At 27.5% G+C, this 13,845-nt stretch overlaps 1 protein-coding gene and 1 long non-coding RNA gene across 3 annotated transcripts in view; both read left to right on the forward strand.

Moving 5' to 3' along the window:
- The window catches only part of LOC103571568 (protein dachsous), a 196,462-nt gene that overhangs the window by 96,132 nt on the left and 86,485 nt on the right, over positions 1 to 13,845 (forward strand). The window lies entirely within an intron of this gene.
- On the forward strand, positions 4,417 to 6,152 carry LOC128668560 (uncharacterized). The gene is made up of 3 exons (XR_008404180.1): positions 4,417 to 4,445; positions 4,571 to 4,717; positions 6,006 to 6,152. It is a non-coding gene; the product is annotated as an uncharacterized LOC128668560 (long non-coding RNA).

The raw sequence follows: 13,845 nt of genomic DNA on the forward strand, positions 1-13,845 counted from the left end.
ATATAAATATGAGGTAACAGTACCAAATATTTACCGATTTTCAATTAATCACTGTGTATTAAAAGGCTTAAAAATTTTTAAATTATGGAATTAAATTCATGAAAAATATGCAGTCAAAGCTGTACATTTTTCATGAATTGTATCCCACTTAAAAAATTTTGAAGCCTTTCAGTACCCAGTCATTAATTGAAACTCGGTCAATATTTGGTACTGTGACCCCATTATTCATATTTTCATAGATAATTAATTTTCCTCATGACTTTACGTCTCGGAATAATTTATATTTTTCCTGTTCCCTTTGAAGTTAAATAAATAATTAAATTTCTAATGATTATAATTTAAAAACCATGAGCATAATAGATAAGAAAAAAAACTAAGATATAAATGTCAACAAGTTATGCTTAATGACATTTTAGTACAAAGTAGTACGAGTTGACAGGTAATCTTTATGAGTAATCTTGAAAAATAAATTCATGTCATACGTCAATAGTAGTAATAGATCAAGACACTACTATACTACACACTACACACTAGACAAACTACCAATACAATATTTTACCGCTTATTCTTATTCTTGTTCTCATTCGTATTCTTTTCAATTCTTTTTCTTCTCCATTTCATCACAAATTTTTTTTTTTTAACATTTCCACGCTCTTAAATATCTTAGTCCAGAGTACAATTCAATACATTACACAATATGCATTTTTTTCTTTCTTTATTTTTCATTTTTTTTTCTTTCAATACATTTCTTTTCTACGCATCAACAAGTCTCAGTGGCGTAAATAATCGCGGCCTAAAGAAAAAAAAATTTTTAAGCCTCATTATTCAAAGTAACATTTTTTATTTTTATTTTTACTCATACCTAAATAATTTTAATATTTACTTTTAGTCATTTTATTTTTAACAGTTATTCGACTAAAAGCTTATCTAAACACAAATAAATTTTTATTATTCATATTAATACCTACTGTCAAGTATTTCATTGTAAGAAAAAAAATTCATAACGACCGTGGGCTGGAATCGAACCGCGGACCTCCCGTTCATCAGCTGACGACGTTCAAACTTTAATCTTTGATATCTTAGAAGGTATTGAAAATAAAAATACGTTGTTTGTAATCATAGAAGAGGGAATTTAATTCTTTACAACTTTGATATCTTAAAGACGTCATATTAATTCAATTAATCAAGAGTTATTGTCATGTAAAGAAATTATTTTTTTTTTTTCTAAGATTGAACATATCTTTCAAACTATTCGTGCAAAAAAAATTCGTTCTAAAAAGATTCCAAAAAAGTTCGATTTCTGGAAGCTTTAAACGTGAGGAAAATTAGAATTTTTAGTGAAACTTTTTTTGAACTTTTGTAATTTTTAAAGTAAAAAAAAAAAGCTTATCTAGGATTACTAGGAGGGAAATTTGAGTAAAAAAAAAGTCTTGTTAAAACAAATTTTTACTACATTTTACTCTGGTTTCGAAAAAAATCAAATTTGGAACTTTTTATGAATGTTTTGTGATTCTTATGGGCTATATTATTGGTTTCTTATGGGAACTTTTTTCGGAACGAAGGTAAAATGTAGATAAAATGTTAAAAAAAATGACGTATGTCAAAAACATCTCGTAGACAATAGCATTTATATGATCAAGGTAGTATGTGATTATATTTGTGATTAGTTATGTTGTACTATGTGATTGTAAAACTAATAGTTTAATTGTTCATTTATATAATTTTGTAAATTATTCATAATGACTTGTTTTAGTTGTTGAACAAGTCCCAATAAAGGGACAAAACGTCCAATGTATGGTCAAAATTGAATTCTAATTTTTGAATCACTGTCCACTTCCCTATGGTTTACCATTGTATTAAATTGATCTGAACACGATTTTAAATTAATATATGTAATAGAAATACATTTTGAGAAATATGTTTTAAAAAAGTTCATTTTTGATTCAAATTTCGCTCACAGAATCCTAAATAAACTTTTTTTATATTATCAAATTTCTAGTCTGTCTCAAGTTTAGAAGTTTCATTTGTCGAACTTTTTTAAATCTTTTTGGAACTAATTTTTTTACACGGCAGGTCCTGCAGTAATTATTATCGAATTAAAAGCTATTTGAAATTAAATTATTTTTACAATGGCTTTCTTTAATGTTTGATTAACTCAAGTATTAACTTAAATATTGTTATATATTTAATAAATCTCATTAGTCGTAAATAAATAATTATTAGTTTTGAAACATATGGGTTTATATTTATATATATCATGTATAAAAAATAAATAAACGTAGTATGTCGCCATGGAAGGTAACAAGGAACTTGCCCTGACGCTCGCCATGACCAACACACCAACCAGACTAATTAATTAACGTACCTCCGATCAATTTACATTTACTGAGCCACTTTTGCCGCGTTTTACCTTCTGTACAATTCCGTTGTTCACATATACATATATATATTTACTTCAGTGTGACCACAACAACCAGAATAAAATTTCTCAGTGTGTGAGCTGATCGCGTTGCAACGTAAAATTATTTTACACAACCTGTTTTCCATTATTTATTTAAAACTACTTTTCTCTCTATTCTCAATTTATTTTAAATCAAACCCTTAACATTCATCTCTACTGAGGTTAAAGTTATTTAAATCTATCAATGCAATTTTATATGAAAGTAAAATTACCGCAAATTCATAAAACAAAACATGTGAGTAATTAGAATAATAATAAAATATAATTATAATAGAATTCAAGGTTAGTGAAAAGGTTGATTAAATTGTAGTTGTTGGTCAAATAATGTTTTTAAACGAAATTTTAATTTTATTTTATTGGATACTAATAGGAGAAAATTCATAGTAAAAGTTATCATCTGGTAATAGTAAAGTTTTCAAACTGAATTCGATAGTAGTGAATATCATTTAAATTATTAGACAAACCATCTGAATTGTAGTATCTACTTACATGGTAAAATCTACAATTATTGATGATAATCGAAACTATAACTTTTAAAATCTTGACTAATTATAACTATTATCAACATTGTAATTCTTAATAATCTGACGGTAATAATTACCATCAGTCCAAATAATAATTACTATCTAAACTAATAAAGAATTTAAATATCGGCGTTACAGTCTGAAGCTTATCTACATGTAATTTTCTCTTTGTTTAACTGTGTATGTGATTAATTTCACTTAATACTTGGATGATTGCTATTTTGATGATCATACCCAATCATTTAAAGTTATCAATAACAGCTCCAATATTTGCAAAGTTTTATTATATTCAGACAAACTATTGCATTGTTACTTATTTTAATTATTTAAAAGACGAAATGTACACAGCAAAATATGAATATAAATAAAGAATTTAAATTTATATAAATTTATCCTATTCTTTGTTTCATAATTTTTACAACCTTGAATAGTAACAGTTACCATTTTCGATTGTAACAATTATAATCTTTAATAGTTAGAATTAGCATCTTCGATAGTAATCGTCACCACCATCAATTGTTACTGTTATCATGCCCCATAGTAAAACTAATTATTTTACCACTGAAAAATTTCGCTACCATTTCAAATTGTGGAAATTAAAAATTTAGTATCGCAGATAATATAATTACATTCCCTTCATATAGTAAAATAACAAAAATTAATTTAACAGCGATTGTTTACTATATCTCAAGTTTAAGAATTGTTCAGCCAGTCTTAGACGGGCTTTTTTACTATTAATACAGTTTCCAGTCGCAGCAATATTTGACTGAAATTTGTAACCAGGACAGCAACCATAATCTTCCGAATCATGGCACTTCGTGAAAATATTAAAATTCGTTCGAATATGGAGTTATTGTTAAACGAAATCATTTTCATGAAAAATTCAATTGTTAATGTCAATAGCAACTACAACAAAAATCTTGTATTTATTTTATTCCACGAGAAACCAAAAGAAGTTAATTAAAAACTCTTAATACACGTGTATAGTAGAGTCATGCAAGTAAATAAAAATTGACGGCAAATTATTTATGTACTTGGCGCGAGACACTACCGTGTCTCCTGATCAGAAACTTGCAAAGTAGCAGTGATGCTTGATCAAGTCAATAATAATTGTGAAATAAGATGATAAAATTTTCAGTTTTTATAAATTGTTGCAGTTCTTTTTGTATCAGCAATAAACTGCTTATCTAAGATCCACCGATCAAAGATTATCGATTCGTTTGAAAGATTTTTTTGTTATAAATATAACGTCATTGATTTATTTCCGAACATAGCTACTGACCTTATCTATTTTTTTGATATAGATTTTTTACATTGTTACTCAATTTTATATTCTTTGTTGTAATAAGCTTATATAATACAATAGAACTACAACAAAGCTATAAATACTTGAAATTTTGTTACATCATATCATACTTATTATTGACGATCGAAAATCATCACTGCTCTGCAAAATCCTGGTAAATTATTCGTTGAAGATGATTATTTACTCACATAACTCTTCTATGTATTGAACCAAGTGTTAAGTTATTTATTTTAACATTTTTTCTCTTGGAATAAATAAATTTAAAAATTTTTATTGCAGTTGCCATTGATTAAATACTTGAGCGAAGAGATGTCGAAAATATTTTCGTTGATAATTTTATCCTTAATTGGATTGTTATTGTTAATTTTGACCGGCATTAATGCACAGTGGGAAAATGAGAATGTCGTAGGATGTAATGGCAAATGGGTGAGTGTGAAACAAATATCGATCTTGGAGAATAATCAATATGCTGTATTTGCAATTGAATTTTTCAAAAAAATAATTCCAGTTTCACAATGCTGTCAAAATATTAAACGTAAATTGAACTTTTTGGACGATGACCGGCTTATGAACAAAGAAAGCGATCGGGAAACGAACGCACCAAACTTTATCACAGTTCTCCAGACTAATTTGCAGAAAGATACGTAGTATCTAAGATAGATAATTTAACTATCTACAGATAAAAGAATTATATATATACATGTAATTATCTATAGATAAAATAATTTTTGATCGGACAGCCTCATGGCAGTGTCAGTCTTCAATTTAATGTTTTTAGTTTAGGTGGCAGCACCATTAATTATGTTCCCGAGGAAGACCTTGAGGATACTACGCATTTTTTTCCGAATCAGTCTAGAGAACTTAGCCATAAGGCTTTTGGTGCGTTCTTTTCCCGATCGTTTTCCTTCCTCATACACAGTTAGAAATTTTGTGTTAAATTCAACATAAATCGTGTGTTGCAAAGGGTCTACACAAATTTTTGTATTAATTCAACACATTGCGTTTGTGTTGATCTTTAACACAAATTTCATGTTAAATAAAATTGAACACATAAAATCTGTTCTTTTGACAGAAAATTTGTGTCCATTTAACGAAACATTTGTGTAAATTTAACACATTTTTCGGGTTAAAGTCAACTAATAAACATAAGCACATAACCTAACCAACTCAAGTATACTGATCTACCCTTAGTAGAACTTATGTCAATTTAGCGAGCAATTGAACCGGATCAAAAAGATATTAAAGTTATCTAAATTTAATTGTAAAATGCATACATTTAATTGTAAAGAAATTATAACTCAAATTTCCCTGTAGACAATGCTACTACAATGATTTGCTTGGTTATAGTAATAAAGAATTGGGCGGGCATGTTTAGTCAAATAACACAAATTTTGTGTCAATTTTCGAATAACAAAAGAAATGTGTTACATTCTATGTTTTCTAATCATTTAACATAAAAATTATGTCAAAGTAAAATAACACAAACGGGTTGTATTGAATTAACAGATTTCTGTGTTAAAAATCAACACAAAAAATTTAACCAAATAATTTTTTAACACAAATACACAAAATTTCTAACTGTGTAGGTCGGTTGTCGTCCAATATGTTCAATTTAAGTTCAAAACGTTCAATTTACATTTAAAGTGTTAAAAATGTTTAATACTTTGACTCGGGATAGCTCCATAATCAAACGAACTTTAATATTTTTCTGCAGTGCCATTCTTCACAAGGTTACGGTTGCTGCAAAGATTATGTATGTTGGTCAAGCACTTTATGGTCTGGATACTGTATTACAAAAGATGAACTTTGGAAAAGAGGATACGTTCCAATAAATGGATAACGTTTTTAATTTTTAATCGAAAACTGTGATCAATTACTTGAAATAATTGCTGCTAAATTAATTTCCATTATTTAACTATGAAAAATTTTATTTCTTTTCGTTTTGAAAATTAACAAAAATATTATTATCCAAAAATTGTATATTATAGAAATTGAAATTATGCTTTCATTTATAATTATTATTTTGACCAATGGCTAAAATTTAATCATCGGAATTTATCCTTATCTCAAATTTTTACAAACATTAATTGGTTTCGGTCCGATTTTTGAAAACCGAGTTTTGAACAGATTTCGGCATTTTCAGATTCTGAAAAGCTATTCTGACTATTTTTTAGATAATACCTGAGTGAATGCCTGTGTGTGCGAGCGTGTTTGTGTGTGGGGGCCGGGGAGAAGTGTATTTTTCAAAACTAAATTTTAAACCTTTAAACGAGACACGATAATTTTTTATATGGCAAATTTTTATTCCCTATATTGTTAAAGTGTCTATACTGTCAATTATCGAAACAATTTAAATAAATTAATGAATCACCATGGTACTGATAAATTAGCATCAGTGTTTTTCGTTTTTTTGTCCACATTCTTATAAAATTTGTTTTAAATTTGATTTAATTATCTTCAATAATTATTTTATTAAAAAAGAAAAAAGAACGTTATTAATTTTTTTTAAGACCATAAATGTAATTTTATATAAAATTTAAATTACCACAAATTTACAAAAAAGTTTATGACTGATGAGAATAATAATAAAATAAATAACTTTAAAAATTCAAGGTAAAGGAGAAACTTTATGGTTAAATTTTTGCGGTCGCTCGAAATGATAAAATATCTATATATATATATATATATATATATATATATATATATATATATATATATATAGAAATATGAAAGATAATCTTGTAAATTTAAAAAAAGAATCAGTGGTCAAGAAATAAAAATTTAAAATTATAAAATAAGTCCGCGTATTTAAAAAAAATTTTTAAAAAATCTTAAAATTTTTATTTTATGAAATTTATATTTTCGCGTTTAAAACACAAAAGTACTAAGTTTACGAGAGTATAATAAGAGGTATGTTGATTAAATTCTTTGATTCAGGCGATGATAATGCATTTTGCCTTCTGGTGTGTCTTTAGCCCTCTCTTTACCTTTTTTTAACAATTTATTTTTTTATTTTTTACTCGCTTTGTACTTATCCTCAAGTGTATGAGTGTATCTGAGTCTTGTTCTTCGCGCGCTCGAATTGCCTCTGCGGTTGGACGCAAAACAATCAACTGCCGTTTTTTTTTTTAAACAAAAATAAAAAATTGTTTTTATTTTCATTTCTTACGGTCACGTCATTATGTTTCTCTTATTTACTTTCAAGGATATAACTTTCACGGTCAGAGTGCGCGTATAATGCACTTTTTTTACAATGTAACTTGCGAATGCATTATAATTATTAGAAATTTTAAAATAAATAAAATAATTTTTATTTTAAAAATAATTACGTAATTAAAATTTTAAACCACCAAAGTGGAGATTAGAGTTTCAATTTTTTCCCATCATCACTCTTATATTTTTTGTAGAATTCTCTATAAAAAACATCCATACAATAATTTCTGCAATTCCAAAAATTTCAAAATTACGCAGACTCGAAACCAAAATAGATTTTTTGTAAATTTTGACAATAAGACAGTTTTTTACGTTTAATTAATTTTAGCAATTAAAGGGTTCATTTAATCAAAAATTTTACAGAGACATTATTTGTAGGAAATTTAATTGTGTATCAAAAAGATTCTCATGAATGTTCTCATAAAGTCAATAGTTGAATAGTTACAGACGTTTTAAATAAAGAGGAATGTTGAGATCGAAAGAAAAGTTTACGAATTTTAAAAATAACTGACATTTGAAATGTAGGTATGAGTGTTGAAATAAACTGTTTTATTATTAAGTTAGATTTTAAAAATACTCAAGAAAGTTTGTAAGAGGTAATAATTCATCTCTCATGCCGATAAGAAAATATATAAAAGAGACTCTCGTGCAACGCTGATAGGTTAAGTAAGATAAATTCGCGCCAATTCGCATAATCAAAAGCGAAACGATCTTTAGCAGTGCATTTAGTTGTAATATTATGTACGATTCTCTCACGTGTTTCTTCACATCAACCCCTAGACACTAAACTTATCTATTTTTATGCATACCTTCATAACCTATCAAAATTAACATTTATAATTCATTTTTGATCTTGAATTTTTTATCGACACTGAAATTAATTAAATTCATTTTTTTTTTTTTTTTTTTTTTTTTCAAACGTATTTGAGTTCAAAAATTTTCAATTTCATATCATAAATGGGAAAGTGACATTAGACCACCAAAAAGTTTGGGAAAGTCAATTTCATTATAACCATCGTCAAAATTTTTTTGGACCATTACCTTGAGAAAATCGCAGGAAAAAGAAAAAACTGAATACGTTGAAATAAGTTTTGAAATTAATGCTGAAAGGAAAATTATTAATTATACCCTTTAAAAAAAATTTTGGAGTGAACGCAGATTAATTTTGGAGGGAATGATTACTCTGAATTCACTCCCGATTTGTCACAGTGCAGATATATTATGTATGTCTTTTTTTTTTTTTTAAATTTTCATTAGACATTTTACACCCTATCATTTGCTTACTTTTTAATAATAATCTTTATTCATCACGGAAACGTTATACGTGTATAATTTCAGCTTAAAAAAGTAATTAACCCCAAATAATATATATAATAACTGTCTTAATTTTGAAGTTGAATTTTGAAAACCGGGTGTGCTTCATTCCGCTTCAAGAAAAAAAAATATTCCCCCCGTATTAAAGTTGGAAGAACAAAATAACTACACACGCAAAAGAAATAAAATAACGGTAGAGGAGTGGTGGTTGGACGGGCAGGTTAATGAGATCACGCGTAACCGAAAATTGTCGGGCATCTGATTTTATTGGCCGGCTTCATGCTTTAGTATTTTATTCAGTTGCATTATATCAGCATAAAATAACTTGGATAGGATGCATTTGTAAAAATACTTTTCAAAAATACAGATGTACCCAATAAATATGTATTCTAATCAAAATGTTTTCGATAACTCGATTGACAGTATATTTTAACTAAACTATTTCGAACGGATAACAAAAAAATAAAACATGAATTAACATTTTCCATAATAACTGAAAAATCTCGTTAGAATATAAAAAATTGAAGCCTATGAAAATGGAGTCTTTAATGAATTTACGAAATGGCACCATTGGATGCGCGCGCATTTGATCAAATAACGTGTTTATAAACTCTTGTACGGCAAATGTACATTCTAAGATGTAAATTATTATTTTATGTGCCCGTTTATATTTACAACCTTCGTCTTAATCTTTTTAACAGAGAAGGGCAAAATGAAGACGCTAAAGACGAAATTCACTTTTTTGATCCTCAATGCACTAAATCTCCATTTAATTTATAACCAATGAAAATAAGACAATTTTTGAATTGCTATTAAAAGAGGGTTGTTTTTTTATTTTAGCAAGAAATGTATGAAAAAATAGAAATTTGAATAAATCGCAGTCTTATACAGTAACGTGGAGCTTCGAATCGAAAACTAGAAAAATTAGTTCCAAATAAGGATTTCATGATTTTTCTAAAGTTTTGACGAAAATACATCTTAAACTATAAAACATTGCTGAAAGATATATTTAATAGTACTGTTATTTGAAACTGTAGTTCTTACCAAGAATTTGTCAAACGTTTCCGGTTTTTTAATTCGAAATGCCACGTTACTGCACGGAAAAAATTTAATTATGCTATCTACGATACTAAATTTTTAATTTCCACTATTTGAAATGGTAGCAAAGTTTTTCAGTGGTAAAATAATTAGTTTTACTATGGGGCATGATAACAGTAACAATTGATGGTGGTGACGATTACTATCGAAGATGCTAATTCTAACTATTAAAGATTATAATTGTTACAATCGAAAATGGTAACTGTTACTATTCAAGGTTGTAAAAATTATGCAACAAAGAATAGGATAAATTTATATAAATTTAAATCCTTTATTTATATCCATATTTTGCTGTGTACATTTTGTCTTTTAAATAATTAAAATAAGTAACAATGCAATCGTTTGTCTGAATATAATAAAACTTTGCAAATATTGGAGCTGTTATTGATAACTTTAAATGATTGGGTATGATCATCAAAATAGCAATCATCCAAGTATTAAGTGAAATTAATCACATACACAGGTAAACAAAGAGAAAATTACATGTAGACAAGCTTCAGACTGTAACGCCGATATTTAAATTCTTTATTAGTTTAGATAGTAATTATTATTCGGGCTGATGGTAATTATTACCATCAGATTATTAAGAATTACAATGTTGATAATAGTTATAATTAGTCAAGATATTAAAAGTTATTTCTGATTATCATCAATAATTGTAGATTTCGCCATGTAGGTAGATACTACAATTCAGGCAGTTTATCTAATAATTTAGATATTCACTACTATCGATTTCAGTTTAAAAATTTCACTATCTCTACATAGTTTTTGCTATAAAAAATGGTAATATTTCTTATTTTCTTTTAGGCTTGCGATCCATTTTCAATGAAAATTATTTTCTACACAATACGTATTTAAATTTTCAATAATACAGTAAAATGAAAATTAATAATGTGATTTGTTGAAGTATCGCATCAACTTTGTCATTTTGAACAAGTCAGTCAATATAATAACAATTTAATTGAATTATGAACCATATTCGAATACTATAAAGGTACATATATATGCTGGTTTAAAAAAGTACTTTAAAGAGAAGAGCAATGGTAGCCCGCTTATAATGCACGGTGTAGTTTGTGCAGTCTAAAGCGTATCATTAACTTGGCCAACCGGTGTGACGCGGTGAAGCTCGTCGAACCAATCGGACCACGACTCATCCTCGAGTACGTAAGGAATGCATTTTAGCGCTCCTCCTCTGTCCCTTAACTTCACCACCATTTATACTTACAACTTATGTCCTGTCATTCTCGTTGTCGTCATATCATCATGATTTAAGTCTGAATATACATTTGTCGATAATGCACTTTTTCTCCGACAATAAATGAATAACTTCATTTAGGTTCTAAAAAATGATTATTTTCGGGTCATTCCAATACAAAGCAGGTATTTATATAAAATGAAAATTTAACGTTTTAATTACGTATTCATATTTAGTAAAAGCTAATATAAGACACACAATGAGCATAATCGATTTTATTATTATTATCCCACTATATTGTGGATATAAAACACAACGGGGGAGCATTTTGTGGCTACCAGACCGCCTTTTTTATTATTATTCAGCGACGTTATTGCCGTTTGACCTGACGTTAACCGGTTAAATCTTCCTCCTTACGTTCAGTTGCCCATTTCCCCCCACTCATATCGTAACATATACGTAACCGTTTAACTGTCTTTATTTTTATGAGACTCGAAACTAACTTTTACGCGCCGCATTACCATTTCTCTTAATTACTTTTTATTTTTTTATCAATTTTCAGATTTTTTATCTTTTGTTTATTTTACTAAAGTTTTACTTATTATTTAAAAAAAAAAAAAAATTTCTCGGAGTTAAAAAATAAAATATTTTTGACAAAAATATCAAAAATCAAGAATTTGATCAATGATTTTTTTTTTGTAAATATGAAAATATCTGGTTTCATTAAAAAATATGGAGAAACCCGAGACAAGGCAAATTGAGACTTCATTTTGAAGATAATTTTTTTTTGTTTCAAAATTTTTATTTACGAAGTCAAAAAAAAATTGGGGAAGTTGGAAACTACGGCAGCGCAGACAAAATTCTTGTAAAAAAAAAATTTCTTAAGTCCTTAGTCCTAAGAACGACGGGGTAAAATGAACTCCCTGTTCAGTTCCTTTTAAAAAAATAAAAGTCAGTTTAATATTTAAATATCAGCTTTTATTTTTAAAAAATATGACGGACAAAGATCTTATGTGTTCTATTACGGACACTAAAAAGTAAGATCCGGTTGCTCGTCGACTTAAATTTCTTTCCATACATATAAATATGTATAGAAAAGTAAAATAAGAATATAATATAAATAATAATAATAATAATAATAATAATAATAATAATAATAATAATAATAATAAGAATAAGAAGTGGCATTGAAGAAGTAAAGAAGTGTACGGTTGAGAATTTTGTTGTAGACAAATGAGCCATACGTTCTACATAGATCTTTTTACAGAGATTGGATTGAGTTTCTGGATTTAACTTCGTGAGACCGTGATACCTAGTAAATATATGCAGTAAATATTAATGTGTAAACACGTTGGATAAAAGTGTAGTAAAAGTGTGTAAATATTAATGATTTGGTACCGACTACACATATGCTTAAGAAAAATAAAATCGCGACTTTTCTGTTCCATCTTTCACTAACGCAATTTACATATTTACAGTGAAAATAGTACAAACATACATAAGTCTAAAAACGGTAGAGAATGATAACGTTATAGTAACATAGGGAAAACCCAGCGGATCCTTTACTCTGAGGAATTTGCACGAAGCGCCACTTCATGAAGAAGGCGAACCAAGATAACGTAACTCGAAACTCTGAGAACCCGGACGCTAGTCAATGCATGTTTCAATGTTAACTCTCTGCTGAAGGAAATGTACTCTTACTAAGATCCGTTATTATACTATTCAAATATAAATTTGTATATATGTACAAAAAAGGGGTGAAATGGCTTTCGAAGAAAAAAAAAATTCTGTGATTTTTTTTAGCTTCGATTGACCCCATGTTCGTTTTGCCTCATATTAGACAGTTTAAACAGAAATTAGCAGCAGCTGATTCAAATTTTTTTTTTTGTGAAATATTTGTCTTTCAAATTTGATTATTTATTTTTTTTATTTGAGCCTTAATCTCAGTAGTTTATTTATTTGTGGAAGTTATCGAGTCAATCTCAATTTTTAAAAATTTTCAATTAATTATTAAATATAAATTACAAATAGCTAAAGATATGATATCTTATCGGACTGTCAAGCAAACGCATATTATTATCGAAGAGTTAATTTCAAGTAAACACGTAGAAAAATTTTCTGATAGGTTATTATTGCCGTTTATGTGTTTACTAGCTGGTTAAAGTTAAAAAAATTATTTTTACTATTACGATAAGTATTAATTTACGTGTGGAATTAAACAATAATCGCATTGATAACTCTAATAGTTTGATAATGTAAATTTTAGTTCATAATTATTCAATTTTATTCACTTGTATACATATGTGTACGTAATTATCTATAGATAATTTTAATTACCGTTGAATGAATGAAGAAAACAATAGAGTATAGTATTTATAAAAATAACTAGTAAATAAAGTAAAGTGTCCACTGATAAAAATAAAATGAAATAATACACGGAAAGTAAATTATGGGAATGGTTCCCATAACTTTGTGAAATCTTCTCCTATACCAGTATAGGAATGACGACCATAAATTATGGGAGCAGTTCCTATAATCATAAGAATGTTACCCATAATTATGGAATAGTTCCCATACTATTATAGGAACCATTCCTATAATATTGTGGGAATGGTTTCTATACTATTATGAAAATATTAATTCAAAGAAAAGTGTGGAAATCACTTCTACAATACACAGAAATATTATTAAACATAAAAAAAAAATTCAAAGAATGAAAAAATAATTCGTATTT

This window comes from Microplitis demolitor, chromosome 9 (assembly GCF_026212275.2).
Source record: "Microplitis demolitor isolate Queensland-Clemson2020A chromosome 9, iyMicDemo2.1a, whole genome shotgun sequence".
Classification (NCBI taxonomy): domain Eukaryota; kingdom Metazoa; phylum Arthropoda; class Insecta; order Hymenoptera; family Braconidae; genus Microplitis; species Microplitis demolitor.